We start from the raw sequence: 14854 nt of genomic DNA on the forward strand, positions 1-14854 counted from the left end.
TAATAGAGTTGTTTCATGTTGAAAGTTAGTTTTCCTTTTTTCATCCTGTTTTTCAGGTTAAAGTCACTAGACAAAAACTATGTGCATTTGGTGGACAGTTGTTCTGCAAAGCTGACTGACGCAGGAAAGGAAAACCCAGCAGCAGCAGAAACCAACTCTTTGGAGATGGAAGATGGATAGAACACTAGCAGTTAGGGTTAATTTTATATTTTTGCCATTATTTTGTTCATTAAAGGTTTGAAAGTCAGTTGAGCAATTGTACCGGTGAGACTGTGATTTGCTATAAGATTTAAAGTATACCTTTGGATAATTTCACATTGTTTTCAGTCTTTATTTGAGTGAATTTGCCACACTGAAATTGAATCAAACCATTGATTTATCAGAAGTGTTTTATTCTTCATTCTAGATCTGTGCAGATCTAATTTAAAAACCAGGAAAGCAGTAGAAAGTTGCATTTGTAAATATTTTAGAGAAAACTGCTGTTCTGTGGAACTTTATGCTGTTTTTCTCTGACCCTACTGAGTGCTTCACAGAAGCTCATTTGGGAAATGTATTCTTTGGTTTTGGTAATCAATTGATCAACATTTGAAGCTTTGCTCAGACACACAGCTATTGTGAAGAGCAGTTCTTTCAAATATCCATTTGATTGTGTTTGTGATGCTTGCTTTATTCAACTCTGCTCCAGGAAAATTAAAATGTACTGCTATATAATAAGTATGGGAAGGTTAGTATTCACAATTTAGGGATAAAACATTTTGACAGTTCTATTCTACATGTGCATTTAAAAATCGTAATGCTTTCGATTAGACCCTATGTTTATCGTAGGATCTCTTGTAGGCATTACTCCTGTGAGATTGTTACCTTTCAGGATTTGTTGTGGACTGTGTGTCTGTGGGGAAGCACAAAAGCCTGCTGGTTCCACAGGCATGTTATTTTCTGGTCCATGGTATGTCTCACTTTCTTTAATTTCTGATGGGGCTCCACCTGCACTGCTGCTGCTGAGTCATTTGTGGTTGTTTCTGAGATATTTTTTGGGGTTCAGTTAGGCAGGTACATGTGCATTGTTCTGCCTTACATGCTTGCCACGTTTTTCCACTGGTCCCCAAACTCTCAGTTTTTGGGGCATTGTAGAATCCCCACAGGGACAGTGGCATTGTCTGGGGAGGGACAAGAGATCCTGCCACCACAACCATTATCCTTCTTGCTGGTGAACAGGTGATGCTCAAGCCCAGCATGTGCACAGACAATGGGCAGCATTCTGAGCTCAGGAAAATGATCACTGACACCGGCTGATGTCTGAAGCACTGGTCACTAAAATTCTCGGTATTAATTGCTCCCCTTTTATTTTATCTGTCATCTTTCTGCATTAGGAATGTTCAGGGGGGGATTCAAGTAACCTGATATAACATCTGCAGCATTGCTATCACCAAGAAAGCATTCATTCAGATAATAAGGCTGTCTCAAGGTACATGGTCTCTTGAGACAGTGTGTAAATTAGACCAAGTGATAAAATAAAACCCCAAAACTAACAAACACACTGGCTAGATAGTTCAGACTTTTCAGAAGAGCAGAAATCAGGAAAAAAACATTGTAGGATTTACAGGAAAATGCATATGAGCTGAAGTAAGGCCTTCTCACTGATCCTTTAGCCAATCTCCAGAGACTTTGTGTAATTATTATTAGATTTCCCGTGGGAAGGATATGGACTTAGGTGATACAAGAAATCTTGCGCAGTGAATTCTTCAGGAACCCCTTTCTGCATTAGGCCCCATTACTCTGTCTCTGAAGCCCCAAAAACTCATATACCCTCAAACTGCTGTGGGCTGTCATTTTCCATACCTTCCTTCACATTTGGGAGCTGTCTCTCCTGACTCAGCAATAAATAGCAGAGAAGGACTCTGGGAATTCAGAGAGATGATGTGCACAAAGTCATTTTCTGATTGTGAAGGGGACCACTGGTAAATCCTCTCTGTGCACCCAGATTGGTTCTTGCACTGAAAAACATCAAAATCTGAATTATACAGAGGCTATGCAGCACTATGGGTAAGTACTTTGGCCTTTCATCTCTTATTATGTTGTTAATTAGTTAATGTTTGTAAAGCACTTTGAGGATGAAAAGCCCTATATAAGTTCTAAGTGTTATTATCTCTAGAGACCTAGGTTCAATTCAAAGGTGCTTAATTACATATGCCATAAATTAGACTTAATGAGTTGTAGAATCATACATTTTATGCAATGCATGCAGGTTTCTCAGCCAGAGCTGGGTCTTATGGTCTGCTGCAGTAATTCTTTAGGTGTTCAGAGTTGTTAAGAAAATTACAAAAATAGAGCACATAATTTCTAATAATAATTGGATTGCATTTCAGTACCATTCAGGAGCCGGTGGAGCAAATTGCTGGGAGCTTTTCTCAGTTGTATCTAGGGATTTTCCAGTAACCAACTTCAAATTGCTGAAGGTAACAGTTTTGGGGTTATTTTAATTGTGGTATAGACATAATTCTAGTTCATACTTCTGTATTTTGGCTTAGCAGAAGGGTGGTGAGAGGTATTGGTGACTGTTTTCCTTCCGGTAATACCCTGAAATGTCCCATTAGCGGACCACTTCATGTTGGGATACTTTCACAAGCATAAGAAAAGAATTTCCCATCTCTAGAGATATCACCGTGTAATTTACAGCAAGCCATTACCAGCGGGTAGCCCGCAAAAAGAGGAAGCCACAGTTATAGGAAAATGTAGTTTCATTGGCTTTGCAGGGCTGAGAGTTTCCATGTTTTGTAACTTACATATTTTGTGCCCAGAAGGCTGCAGACTGCTCCAGCCCCAGCACCAGGGCAGATATCCACGGTGAGCAGGTGGCTTGTCCTGGCTGTTGCCCAGCCAGCAGAGTTCAGAGACACACAAAACCAGCAGGATTGCCTACCTGACCTAAAGTGGCTCCCATGAGTTCCTGCAGCAAAATATATCCATTTTACCTTGGGTCTTCCTCAGGCATATAGAAGGAGGCAGGATTTATCCTGTGTATAAATATGCTAGGAGTGATTGTGTTCATTAGTACCACCCAAGTAGATTGGAAAAACTAATTATTAGCAATTTACTATGAGTGTCGCTAACAGACTTACTTGAAAGTATTTATCCCGAAGTGAAAGTCATTTGATTCGGTTAATGTTTATTGTAAGCATGTGCAGACTGTCTTCCAGGGGAAAATGTATTTTTGAGTACTCCAGACAAGTGAAACTGGTGAGCCCGCAGTCCGGAGAAAGCATCTGTAACCGCAGCCAAAAGGGGAACGAGATTTCTGACATTCTTTCAAGACATGTGTTTGAAGCATGGGTTCCCATCACTTTCAGAGCCACTTGCAGGCCTTTATATAGATTTAGGCAAGTCAGTGTGGGCTTACATTCAGCATGATAAATGCCTCTGTGATGTCTCCCTCTTCCATTCTCTACTTTTATTTTAATGCTTATTTTGAACAGAAGTATGTTCTTTAAATGGGACAAAGCACAATGCCTGACAGTGTTTATCACTCACTTTTCCATATTCCTAAGAAATGGATCTAGTCTTACACCATAATTACTGGGGTGCATCTCTTTCAAAAACAAGACATTTTGGTGAATACTTTTTCATATACTCTAATAAATAGGAACTTCACATATATGCTAATTTGAGGTCGAGGCTGTGGTTAAACATTTTAATAGTGCAGCAAACTTATCAACAAACCTTTTCTTCCCTACCCTTTCTCCTTCCCTTTTTACAATGAACAGATTTTTATCCAACTGTCTTGTAATTTGGGGACTTTTACAAGCAGGTTTAGGAACTTGTCAGATATTTGGAAATTTAAGTCTGAAAACAAAACAGAAAAATCCCACAACTTAAAAGCCCAATATTTTACACAGTATATATTAACTGGTTAAAATTTTGACTTGCTGAAGTACCTACAGAACTCTATTTTCTGACCTAACTATCAGCACTTAACTAGAAGTTATCAGTCTGATGCCTTTTTTTTAATACTCCAGGACACCATTTATACTGCCATAACTCACTGAGGTACCAAATCAGTGGAACTGCAAGACACTCTTTGTTTCTGAATTCCTGCTGCCTTTTGTCAAAAGGTGATAAGAATACTCATATTGGTTTTATTTAATCTTGGCATTTCCAGCCTGTCTCCTTTCCTTCTCTGTTTCCAAGATGTCAGTGCTGACATACTCTAGCAGTGATATCACTGTTGCTGAAACACGAGTGAAGAACCTCTCTGAGCAAGCAGGAAAGTTGTGAGCTTGAGCAGCTGCACTGAAGTGCCTGTTCCAGAGACATCAGGCAGCAGGGATGACTGTACAACAGAGAACACCTTGATACAGCCCGGCCTCCAAGTCTGACCAAGAGACCAATGGCTGGGGAGGGTGCTCCTCCAGAAAACAGTTCATGGGCTACAAGAAGCACTAAATGTGCATGGAGAAACAACTTGGTAAGTTAATGTCCAGTACAGAACTCTGGACCCTTGGTGGTTGTGTCTGATTAGTTTTACAAAAACTAGCCATGCTTTTGGTTTGTGACTTCCCCAGTCATTTTCCTGTGTTAAGTCCCTAATTTAACAAAGCACTGATCTCTCCTCTGAAAATCTTTGACTGTGGAAACATTGCCCCTGCAGGAGGTCTGCTTCTGACTTCCTCTCTCTGTGAGCAAAGAGTTATCACAGGTCAGCTGCAGAGTGGAAAGTGTGGCAGCAAATTGTGGGGTAAGCCCAGATTTAATATTAGTGTGTCTTTATACCAGAGTGGGTGAAGATCACCCATGCCTCCTAACAGAATATGGTGTAGATGTTTCTGAATCATCACAAACTTGTTGGTGCCTGTTATTTCAGTGGACCTGGGGATTTTTTGTCAGCAGGCTTGAAAAGTTTACTACTGGTCTGCTGCATGATTCTTGAATTCCTTTCTCTCTACACTCGTGTTGCAGAAAGGAAGAAAATCACATGCAAAATGCAAAAAAAAAATAGTATCTGGTCTGAAAACATTAAGAATTAGGTTCACAGATATTTAATTCCAAGAGTAGCGTTATGATATCAAATATTTTAGTCTTGTGCACAGACCTACATATTACTTCAGCAAGAAGCTCTGTCTTCTGTGGATTAAGAGCATGCCTTCAGTTTAATTCTCAATTCAGTAAAACACTTCTATTCCGAATGATACTTAAGTTTAAGTTTCGACGTGTCTGCAAGTCTATTTATTGAATGTCTGAGGTTAATGAGGTTAACAGCAGGCTGAAGTGTTGTCCTGAACCAGGCTGTGATTTGACAGTGTGTAACAAAGTACACATGCACACCAACACTTCTATTTTAAAGTTACTTCAGGAAATAGACAATGAAATTATTTAATAAGTATTCATCAGAAAATCTCCATTATTATGACCATGTCTTTACAGTTAAGCCTAAACTTAGTCCTGCATTAGGTGTTGATTGAAATTTTGATTTAAGTAGGAGCACAGTCCATGACTATATGCATCTAGCAGGACAGATTTATGAACTGAGGTGGTCAAGTCACACTGTTGCCTCTCAAAGGCTATCAGAAAGTTGTTAGACTTAAAAATGAACAACTCCATAAAGTTGGAGTTTGTCATGGAAACATCATCACATCAACCAATTGGCATTATTTGTTCACTCCATTAGAGTAATTATTTGTAATTGTTATTATTGTAGCATATGTCCAGCATTTAAGCAGTGCATATTGCTGGGAAGAGCATTCACCGGAGAAACTGAGTTGAAAATGTCAAATCAGGCAGGCAGATGGAATTATTTCATTTGCTCTTAAATGAATTTATGTTTTTTTCTCTTACTTCCTCATACAGGCAAACAGGGAAGCAAGCTAACACTATCTCCTGGTTTCACAAGAAAAAAGTCGGAAGTACCATAACCACTAAAAGACATCTTGAATAAAGAAACACTTTGGTGGACCCAGTCTTCAGGGGTGCATTCAGGTTCCCTGACACAGGTAACGTTTGAGCCAGAAGACACACTCAGTGAGCTGTGAGTTTTGGCTCTGTGTCACTAAGGAAGGTAGAAATGGCTTTTCAGTCACCAATGAGCAAAGAGTAAATCCACAGAAAACCTGTGTATGGCCCCTTTTTCTAGCAGACAAAATCAGGGTATTTACGGAAAATCTATTGCAGTTGATTTATCTTGCACTGATAATGGGACCCATACTAATGTGATTTAAGAGTCAGAATTAAAAAATAATCAAAGTCTGCAATTGCTTCATCTAGATTTCTGGGAGAAACCATTGAAACTTTGCTCAGAATTACCCATGATTATGAAAAAAATGCTCCTTTGTTCTTACATGAATTTCCTTACAGATGGATTTATAATATCCTTTAAAAAATTGTTACACCCATCTGCATGTGCTAAAGCTCAGTCTGCTAAAATGTACTGCTTGAGCTCATGACGAAAGCTACAACTATTGTTTGCCTCCACAATACAAAAGGAAATAAAATGAAGGGTTCAGAATGGACTGTTGCAAATCCAAGACTTCAAAATCTCAGTTAAACTGCTTTTTGTTCAGTATCTTTTATTACAAGAAGAGGCACTTATCACAGATATTTGGGATATTTGGCAGCAAAACCATAATACTGAATGTTCAGATGATGATGAAGCAGCATTGTTGTCTTCCAGTGCCACTAAAGTCGAAGTTTCCATTTACATCAATTTTTTTTAAAATCGGAGTGTTTGGTTCTTTTTCCAGAGATCTCAAAGAGATAAGTTAACCCTATTGGCCTGAATGTGACAGTTAATATGCTGATGTTAAGATCATACTTAAAGCCAAGAGCTCTTGGCTAGGCATTTTGACTCATTAAAGGAGAAATAAATGTCAAAGTGAAGAAGGTAAAATTGTAATACAAAATCTATTAATAAAACATTCTGAAGAAATTGCCTGCTATTTGTTACTAAAGGAGTTGATATGTATTTCTGTAATGAACAAAAAGGTTATCTATAAGAAAATATTCTGTTTCCTTGCTTACACTGAGGGAATTTTATATCAAATAGATAGAAAATTGCTCCTTCATTGTTCCAGTCATAAGATCAGTGCCCAGTGAATAGCAATTCGTATAGTCCAATGATCCTATGTCAAATCAACTTGTGGGAAATGATGGAAAGTGCTTTTTAAATGCTGCAGAGAGGTGACAGCCTGGAAAAAGCTAATTAAAGAATGTTTTAAAATTGTGTTGATTAGGATCTTTCATTAAAAAACAAGCTCAATTGTAAAAAAAAATAGAATAAAAGGGTGCTGATGTCACTGCAGCAGCAGTAGTCCAAGTGTAGATTGTACATTGCTGAAATGATTCAGATACTTTGATATGGTTTGGCAAATGAAAACCTTGTCTTACTAGAAGTCATTTTTAGCATCTAGATTTGCATATACATATTATATCTGTTATATTAATTACATCTATTTTCACAGGTATAGACAGACATACCCCGGTCGTGTGGCACCCATGAATAGATCCAGTGAGCCTGTGCAGCTGTGTTTTGATCAGCGGAGAGCTTTCCTGGCATCAGAGAACTGAAATCACCTTGTGGGTATGACAAGCACATCTAAGTATCTAGCAAGTGAAAATCAAGGGTTTCTGTAAGGAAGAAGTAAGGACACGTACCACAAAAAATTAAAAGTAAAATAACCTTTAATAATCTCCATTCTAAGTATTGCTCTAAATTGGCATTTAGCCATCCATCATTTGCTGGCTCATAAAGCTGGTTTGTGCTCTTCCCTCGCCTCCCCTCCCTGTTTCTAGGAGCTGCTGGCCTCTTTTCATCACTCCTTTCCCATAGGCACACACAACTGGGACCCAAACACTCTTTTGTCTCTTCCTCTGGAACTCTGCTTTGTAACACATGGGGAAAAGGGGAGCTGTGAGCAGCTTTCTTTTTTCTTCATTGTGTAATGCCACTTATAAACTCTGTCAATAGACACTTGGGAGGTGTCTAAAATGTTAGACAAGGAAACAGGTATAATTCAGAGGAAACCTGACCTTGATTGAATAGGGTCAAAATGCCTCAGCCACCTCTTTCATTTGAAACTCCTCATTTACAGACTCAGACTTCTTTCATTGTAGCTTAGAGTTGACAAATATATGTGAGGTCTGTATTAGACTGAAAGATAAGAAGTGTTAAGGAAGCTCCCCAGTGTGACCATTCAGGAGACTCCCTGGCAGTCACACTGCCAAGGGCACAGACTGTCACTGCCCTTGGCACCGACGCCCCTTCCCAGCAGCAGCCGCAGTGACCCGATGGGTTCCTCTCCCTGCACACCCCACTCGCAGTCACACCAGGTTTCCTCACCGGCTCGTCCCCAGGTCTCCCATAGCAGAGTCTTGGACGTCTCATTCCGTGAAACCACTTCTTCCCGGCGCAGTGACACAGGAGCAGCCTGAGCTGGTGCCTCTGAGGAGGACCCCAACCAAGGAACCCCGGGACTTTTATGCCTTTTATCCCCTCACCTTCTCTCCGCATGCAAATCTCACTCTTCGGCTCCCGCCCCCCTCTCCATGTCGTCACCCGTCTCCTTTGTTAACCAAAAGATCGGCGATTCCCGGCTCCTGCTGTGTGTCTCAGTGTCCAGTCGCTGCCTGGCATCCCCCATCTTCGTGCCTTTGTTTTCCCAAGTGTTGGCACTTCACAGCCTCTTGTCTCGGGCTCCCACCCAGAGCTCAATCTGCATCTCAATCTCCAGTTTGCAAACCGGGCTACCTGGACCAGCAGCATTCCTCGGCAGCAGTCCATCTGGATTTAGGGAATTCTGGGCCTAACCAAAATCTTTGTGGAGAACACACAATTTCTCTCACCTCAAAGAGTTGTAACACCAAATTGTGAACAGTACAAAAATTTGTTTTCAGGAATCCTGTTGGGGTATCCCCAGGTATTAACACCTAGCAGATGAATTCAACTCATCTACCTCCTAATTCCCAGGTCTAATTGTATATGTTAATTAAGCTCCTGACGAAGAAAAAAAAAAGACTGAGCTCTAAATTATGTGTCTAAGAGTTCGAATTTTCCTCTTGACATTTAGAAATCTAAGGTTGTAAGTCACCAAAGGCTTTTGAACAAAATGCTTGTGGTCATTTCCAGACTTGGACAAGACAGATATTTCTTGAGCTTCCTGGTGCATTCTGTTATCTCAGGTCCTTTTTGCTGAGTATTCTAAGAATGATTTACCAAAATAGTTGATGAAGTTTTATATAGAATGTATTCCAAGCACCTATATTAAGCACCTCTTTCAACCAGATTTTGTTTGTTATTATGGAAACTCCTTCTAGAGAAAGTTGTTTGACCCAGGAAAGCATTAGCCAACCAACAAAGTTTGGAGCTTTCAAGTAATTCTCAGTATTTTTGTTTTGATATTTTTTGAACAACATCTTTCTCTCTGACCAAAACCACAGATGGCACAGGCCTGACTTTCTCATCACTAAGGATAATTTATATCACACCAGCAGTGAAAAGAGACCTGCAAAAAATGTAGATGTAATTAGAAGCCCTTTAATATCCTTTCACACTGCTGGAGTAGCAGACAGGAATCTTTAGCCTATGTCCTTATCCCTCCTGTTTCTTTGCTGGGAAGTGCTTCAACTAGGACTGGTGTGGATTGGGAACTGGCAATTCCTCCTCTTCTGTTCCTGACCTGCTGAAGAACAGCCACACCAACACACTCAGCACAAGGGCGTTTCTTCACATTTATCTTAGGTTAGCACTTTCCTTTATTTAACTGTCTCTGATCTGACTATATCTGATCATTCCTTCATCTCATTTTCACTTAACCTTTTGGCCTCTACACAGACTAAGCATCCTATCAGATATCTCCCAAGGGACCTTCTTTCCCCCCACTCCCCCTTTCTCCACTCTTTCTCCGATTTAGGTGCTTTATGCCACTCCTGCTAATTTACCTGATTACATGGAAGGAGCTGTAGATCTTTTTATAATTGCTGTTTTACTTAAAACATTGATTCTTTAGTTCCTGTCTGTTTTCAGGTCATCACACCTTACTGGAGGTTTCCCTGGCTTAATGAGCAATTCTGAAACCATAGAAAGTACCAGACATGGGGGTCAGTGTGAATTCTGATATTTGAAAGCCACTCCATAGCATCCACAAGAGGATCCTTGGCACTTGCCTAGTTAAACTGAATGTCCAATGTTTTCTCTCCAGGCAAGTAAGATTGTGGCAATCACTGTAGTCCTATTTCACTTGTTCTCAGTCTTTTTGACACCAACACATTAATTCTCCCAAGCTCCTTTGGCAGCTGTAAGAAGTTCTCTCTTTTTTTTTCTAATATGATTGATAATATTGAATATTTCTTTTAACCTTTTACTGCCATTCCTGGGCTAGGTGATAGTTTTTGTGTTCGGATGTTAATCTCCAGCATGCAGCAGCACATCTTCCAATCACCTACTCATTATGGAGCTCATTTGTAAAATGCTGCTGCTTAATTTATGACTGCCTGTGAAGCCCCACCTATCATTGGCCCTCCAACACTCCCACTGTCAAAGGCTCCATAAAGAAAATCATTGCTTTATACAGAAAATCCTTCTAGTTTAACACAAAGAATGGCAGTCCTTGGACAAAATTCCTCTGTATGGTTTCATATGACGCACTGGAAAGAAACACATCCTGGAGAGGGTGTAAATAATGCAGGTTCTCTGGCTCAGTGCAGGAAATGGCCCAACTGAAATGTAGTGGCAAAAAATGTCATAATTTTCTTCACTTCTAATTTCTCAGGGGGAAAAAAAAAAAGGTTGTCTGAGGAGACACAAATATGTAAAAACAAAAAGACCTCCCAGGATGACTTGAAATATGTTCAAATTAGACATCTATTCCCTGCTCCCTAGAACCCAGTAAATATTTCTTTGGCCCTACAAAGTATTTTAGTCTGAACCCAGGAAACCTCAGCTTGACCTTGAAAATAAGATTCCTCAGTTTTCAAAGTAAATGTCCCAGCCACATTACTGGAGGAGTTGCACTTTTCTGATTGAACATATAAAACTTGTCTCTTTTGGCAAATGGGATAGATTATACTGCAGGGAACTGGTTGTTTTCCCAATTAGCTGACCACAGGCACTTTCACACTAGCTTTCTCAACTTCTACACCTCAATACAATGCTGCTGGCAAGGTTAAAATATCTGTTTGGGGCCGTTAGGGGCAGGGTTCAGCCAGTGAAAAGCAGTAGAGCCTGTCTCAATGGACATACACTGACCTACCTTGCCGAGTTAGCATCCAGAGCATATCTCTACAGAGGTTTTGTTTTGTCTCCTTTTCACGTTGTAGTGGATGGCTGTAGCATCCTTCCAGCATACCTTGAATCCCATTTGAGATTTTAGATTGAATATGTCTGGATTTGATCTGTTTTATCAGTTTATTTTCTTCTGATGTTTTTCTCCTCTTCCAGCTGCATTAACTCTTCTTTCACCCAAGACTCACTCCATGGTACGTGTAATGAAAATACTCTTTTGAAACACTTTGACATCATCTTCTGACATCTGACTCATATTCAGGTATAAATTTCCCAGGTCTGGTTATCAATTCTCTGTAGAAAAGTATAAGCATGTGTTCCACATGGAGTGTAAAAGGACAAGAACGGTCTCAAATTCCTCTTCTGATGACTGGTCGATGTCTATCAACTGATGTTGAAAATCTCTGTGGCCACAGCCTTCGTTTAATATTGTATCTCAGACATAACTGCTTTTTGTCCAACAGTCTTGTTTAAAACAGACCAAAATAATAAAGATGGACAATTTGATTGGCATCTACCTTATTAATTGAATTAAACCTGGCTTTAATTTTAACAAAAAACCAAATGCAGTATTGGGCGTTAAATAAAATAAGGTGATGCTTTTTCAAAATGAGCCTTTCCATTTTTGCTTCAGCTTGAGTTTCTCACTTGAGGCCAACCACACATGTTGAAATGCTATCAGCTAGTGTTTCACAGAGACTTCTGGTTCAGGGCACCAGTGCAGACACCCAGCTGCCCAAGCTGTGGCCCTTGCACCCTCCCCATGCCTGCTGACTCCTGTGCGTGCTCAGGGTTTCATTAGGTTGCAAGCTGTAGCCACGTGGTGCAGATTTAAGAGCTCCGTGTAGCTCAGGTAATATCCACACATCTGAGAAGGACAGTACTGCTATCCAAACAGAATGAACCTTTGAACTTTGTTAGGTTTTTAATATGGCATTAAGCCTCAGATTTATAAAACCAAACCATAACAAAACAAAAGCTTGCTTGCTTTCATTCTGTGTTCTGATTTTGCACTGGCTTGTCAGCAAAGCAGACCTTTTACCTATAAACAGATGGCACACAATTCTGTGGGATTTTCCCACATTTGATGAACACACATCAAGTCCATTTACATCAGCATGGAAAATATTAAAATGACTACCAGGTCTGCATAGTGTAAGACACCTGGAGCACATTTCTGCCAGCAAGCTTCTGAGGTGGGGATATTCTGGCACACAGTCACGGTTCTGGGGACTGGGCCATTTTTGACTCAGGTTATTGCATCTTTTGACACCTAAAGACATGTTCACCTCTGACCCAGAAACATCTGCAACGTCAAACTATAAAAAAGAGAATGGAAATGTAGCCTTTTTTTCCTCTTACTGTTATTTTTATTTTCTATTGAAAAGGGTTTTAAAACACCTATGAAATGTAAAATTGCTTTTTTGCCATAGTTGCAAAACTCATTTCAGTTTTTATCTGAGATGCACTTGTAGCAAATTTCCAGATTTGAAAAACTAATGCAATAACCCACTCTGAGGCCCAGAGTCTGAAGCCCTGAGCAGAGCCTGGGCTGCATCTCTGAGGCTAATGGGGGCACTGTCACCGTGACCAGCCTTGTTCCCACCATTCACCCCCACTTTCCCCCAACAGTTTATATTGCTTGCAAAGTTCTTGCATGTTCTGACTTTGCTTCCTAAAGCAGCTCTGACTGATTTTAACTCACTACTTTTGCTCCTTCTCTGCAGGCAAAATTGATAAGTAGCTGGGCTGTTACTCATGGCCCAAGATCAGAGTACCAGCCCTTCTGGTGACTGCACCAGGGGCAAACTAATACCAACTGGAGCCTTCCTTTCACCTCTCTTGTTCCTCCTGCAATTTCTATGCACAGATCTTATTTCTTTTTACTTAATTTTGCCTAGTAATTTTTGGCCCTAAAAACTGAGCTGGGACCTTTCTGTGTGTCAGTCTTCCCTCCTGTAGAATGAATTGTGTGGTTGTAGTAAAATGGGACTATCTTTGAATGAACAGCACTATGGAAATCCCCAGAATTATTGTAGTCAATTTCTTGTTTCATTTAACATGAGAGGTAGAATATATGGCAGAGCAACATACTATGCTGATGGATAAGTTATTGCTGTGGTTGAGTTTGCCAAAATTAACATATTTCCTATTGGAAAACAACAACAACAGCAGTGGGGGGGAAAAAAGCCTCAAGCAAGCAAAAAAACTTTGGAAAAGTTTCTCTCTTCTGAGTACAGGCATTTTATGTTAGAGCCGTAGAGCTGATTCCGTCTCTCCCAAGTTATAAACCCTTATGGATGTACCATAAAGATGTCCACCTAATGCAGAGAAAAGCAGATTAATTGATCACAGTAATATATTCTTATCCACTGAATAAGAGCATTCCACACATTGTTTCTTGTTTTGTTTCTGGCTTGTAAATCTTCATTGTAGGATACAAATGAAAATGACCCAAATATGTATTATTTATGAATAGGACTCTCAGATATTATGCTTTAGATTGATTGTGTTAGACAGGATATAACAGAAGCACAATAAGTCAATGAAAAATAAAAAGCAGCAAAAATGTTTCATGCTAAAAATGTAGTTCTAGTGACACCTCTTATATAAAGGACATTTCCAACACATTGACATTTATATTTATCATGGCTGTGCGTGTGATTTACAGTTGTCTAAGGTACTGAATATCAGGAATATCCATGCACATACACACCCCTTTGAATGATGGCAAGACATAGACTGCTGCATTGCCTCTTATACAGCAAGCTTTTCCTTCCCTTTTTATTTTTCTTCTCTAGCTTCAGGGACACAGAGGAAGCAGTAGATCAATAGGGTGTCTTGACTGAAGTTGCCTGCAGCACTTCCATTTCTCAGACTGGACACTGATGCTAACTATCAATAGCAATAAGAGGCTGTCTCAGACAGAATTAAGGCTCCTTCTTCTGCATGGCTGTCTGGTGCTTACTGATAAACATCTTGTGCACAGGATTGCAACAAATAAACCATTTCAAGTGTGCAAACTAGCCACTGTCATTCTTCCTATTGATACTTGCTGAAGGCTGAAGGGACTACTAGTTATTTTCATACAGCTGATAACATGTTAGATAAGGGCACGGATGGATAACAGTACAAAGGCATAATGCTATAAAGTGTAGAAACATCATTGATGAAATTCTCTCCTCTCCTGCAGAACCCTGAGACAACAAAAGACGAAAATATTGACTTATGTTCAAACTACTTAAGAGAAGCTACAGCTAAATTTTACTATTTATTAACCTCTGATTTTTAGGTAACATTAAAGATATCCTGCCAAGATATTTTATTCAGATGTTATTCATTTACCAGTCCTGGATTTGCTATTTTCTTCTGGAAATAAAAGTCACCAGGGGCTAGATGCAGGCATGATATAGGTGGGGAGGTGTTGGGCAGCATCATTCACTTGTCATTTGGCCTGAGCTATACACCACACTAGCAGTTGCTAATTTTGGAATAACTGAGCCATTTTAGCCTCCCTCCCTGCAAACAATCAATTTCTTGACTGATCTATAGATCTGTACTGCATTCCTGGTTTTCAGCCTGAATAAT

The 14854-nt window shown here is 39.8% G+C and overlaps 1 long non-coding RNA gene across 1 annotated transcript in view; it reads left to right on the forward strand.

Annotated features, from left to right (window-relative positions):
• Positions 1 to 12096, forward strand: part of LOC125331893 — a 262213-nt gene extending 250117 nt beyond the window's left edge. The window contains exons 9-11 of the long non-coding RNA XR_007206254.1: positions 57 to 4462; positions 5842 to 5984; positions 7449 to 12096. This is a non-coding gene — a long non-coding RNA (uncharacterized LOC125331893). The remainder of the gene's footprint in view (positions 1 to 56; positions 4463 to 5841; positions 5985 to 7448) is intronic.
• Positions 12097 to 14854: the final 2758 nt, after the last annotated feature.

Source organism: Corvus hawaiiensis, chromosome 12 (genome assembly GCF_020740725.1).
Source record: "Corvus hawaiiensis isolate bCorHaw1 chromosome 12, bCorHaw1.pri.cur, whole genome shotgun sequence".
In the NCBI taxonomy this organism is placed as follows: domain Eukaryota; kingdom Metazoa; phylum Chordata; class Aves; order Passeriformes; family Corvidae; genus Corvus; species Corvus hawaiiensis.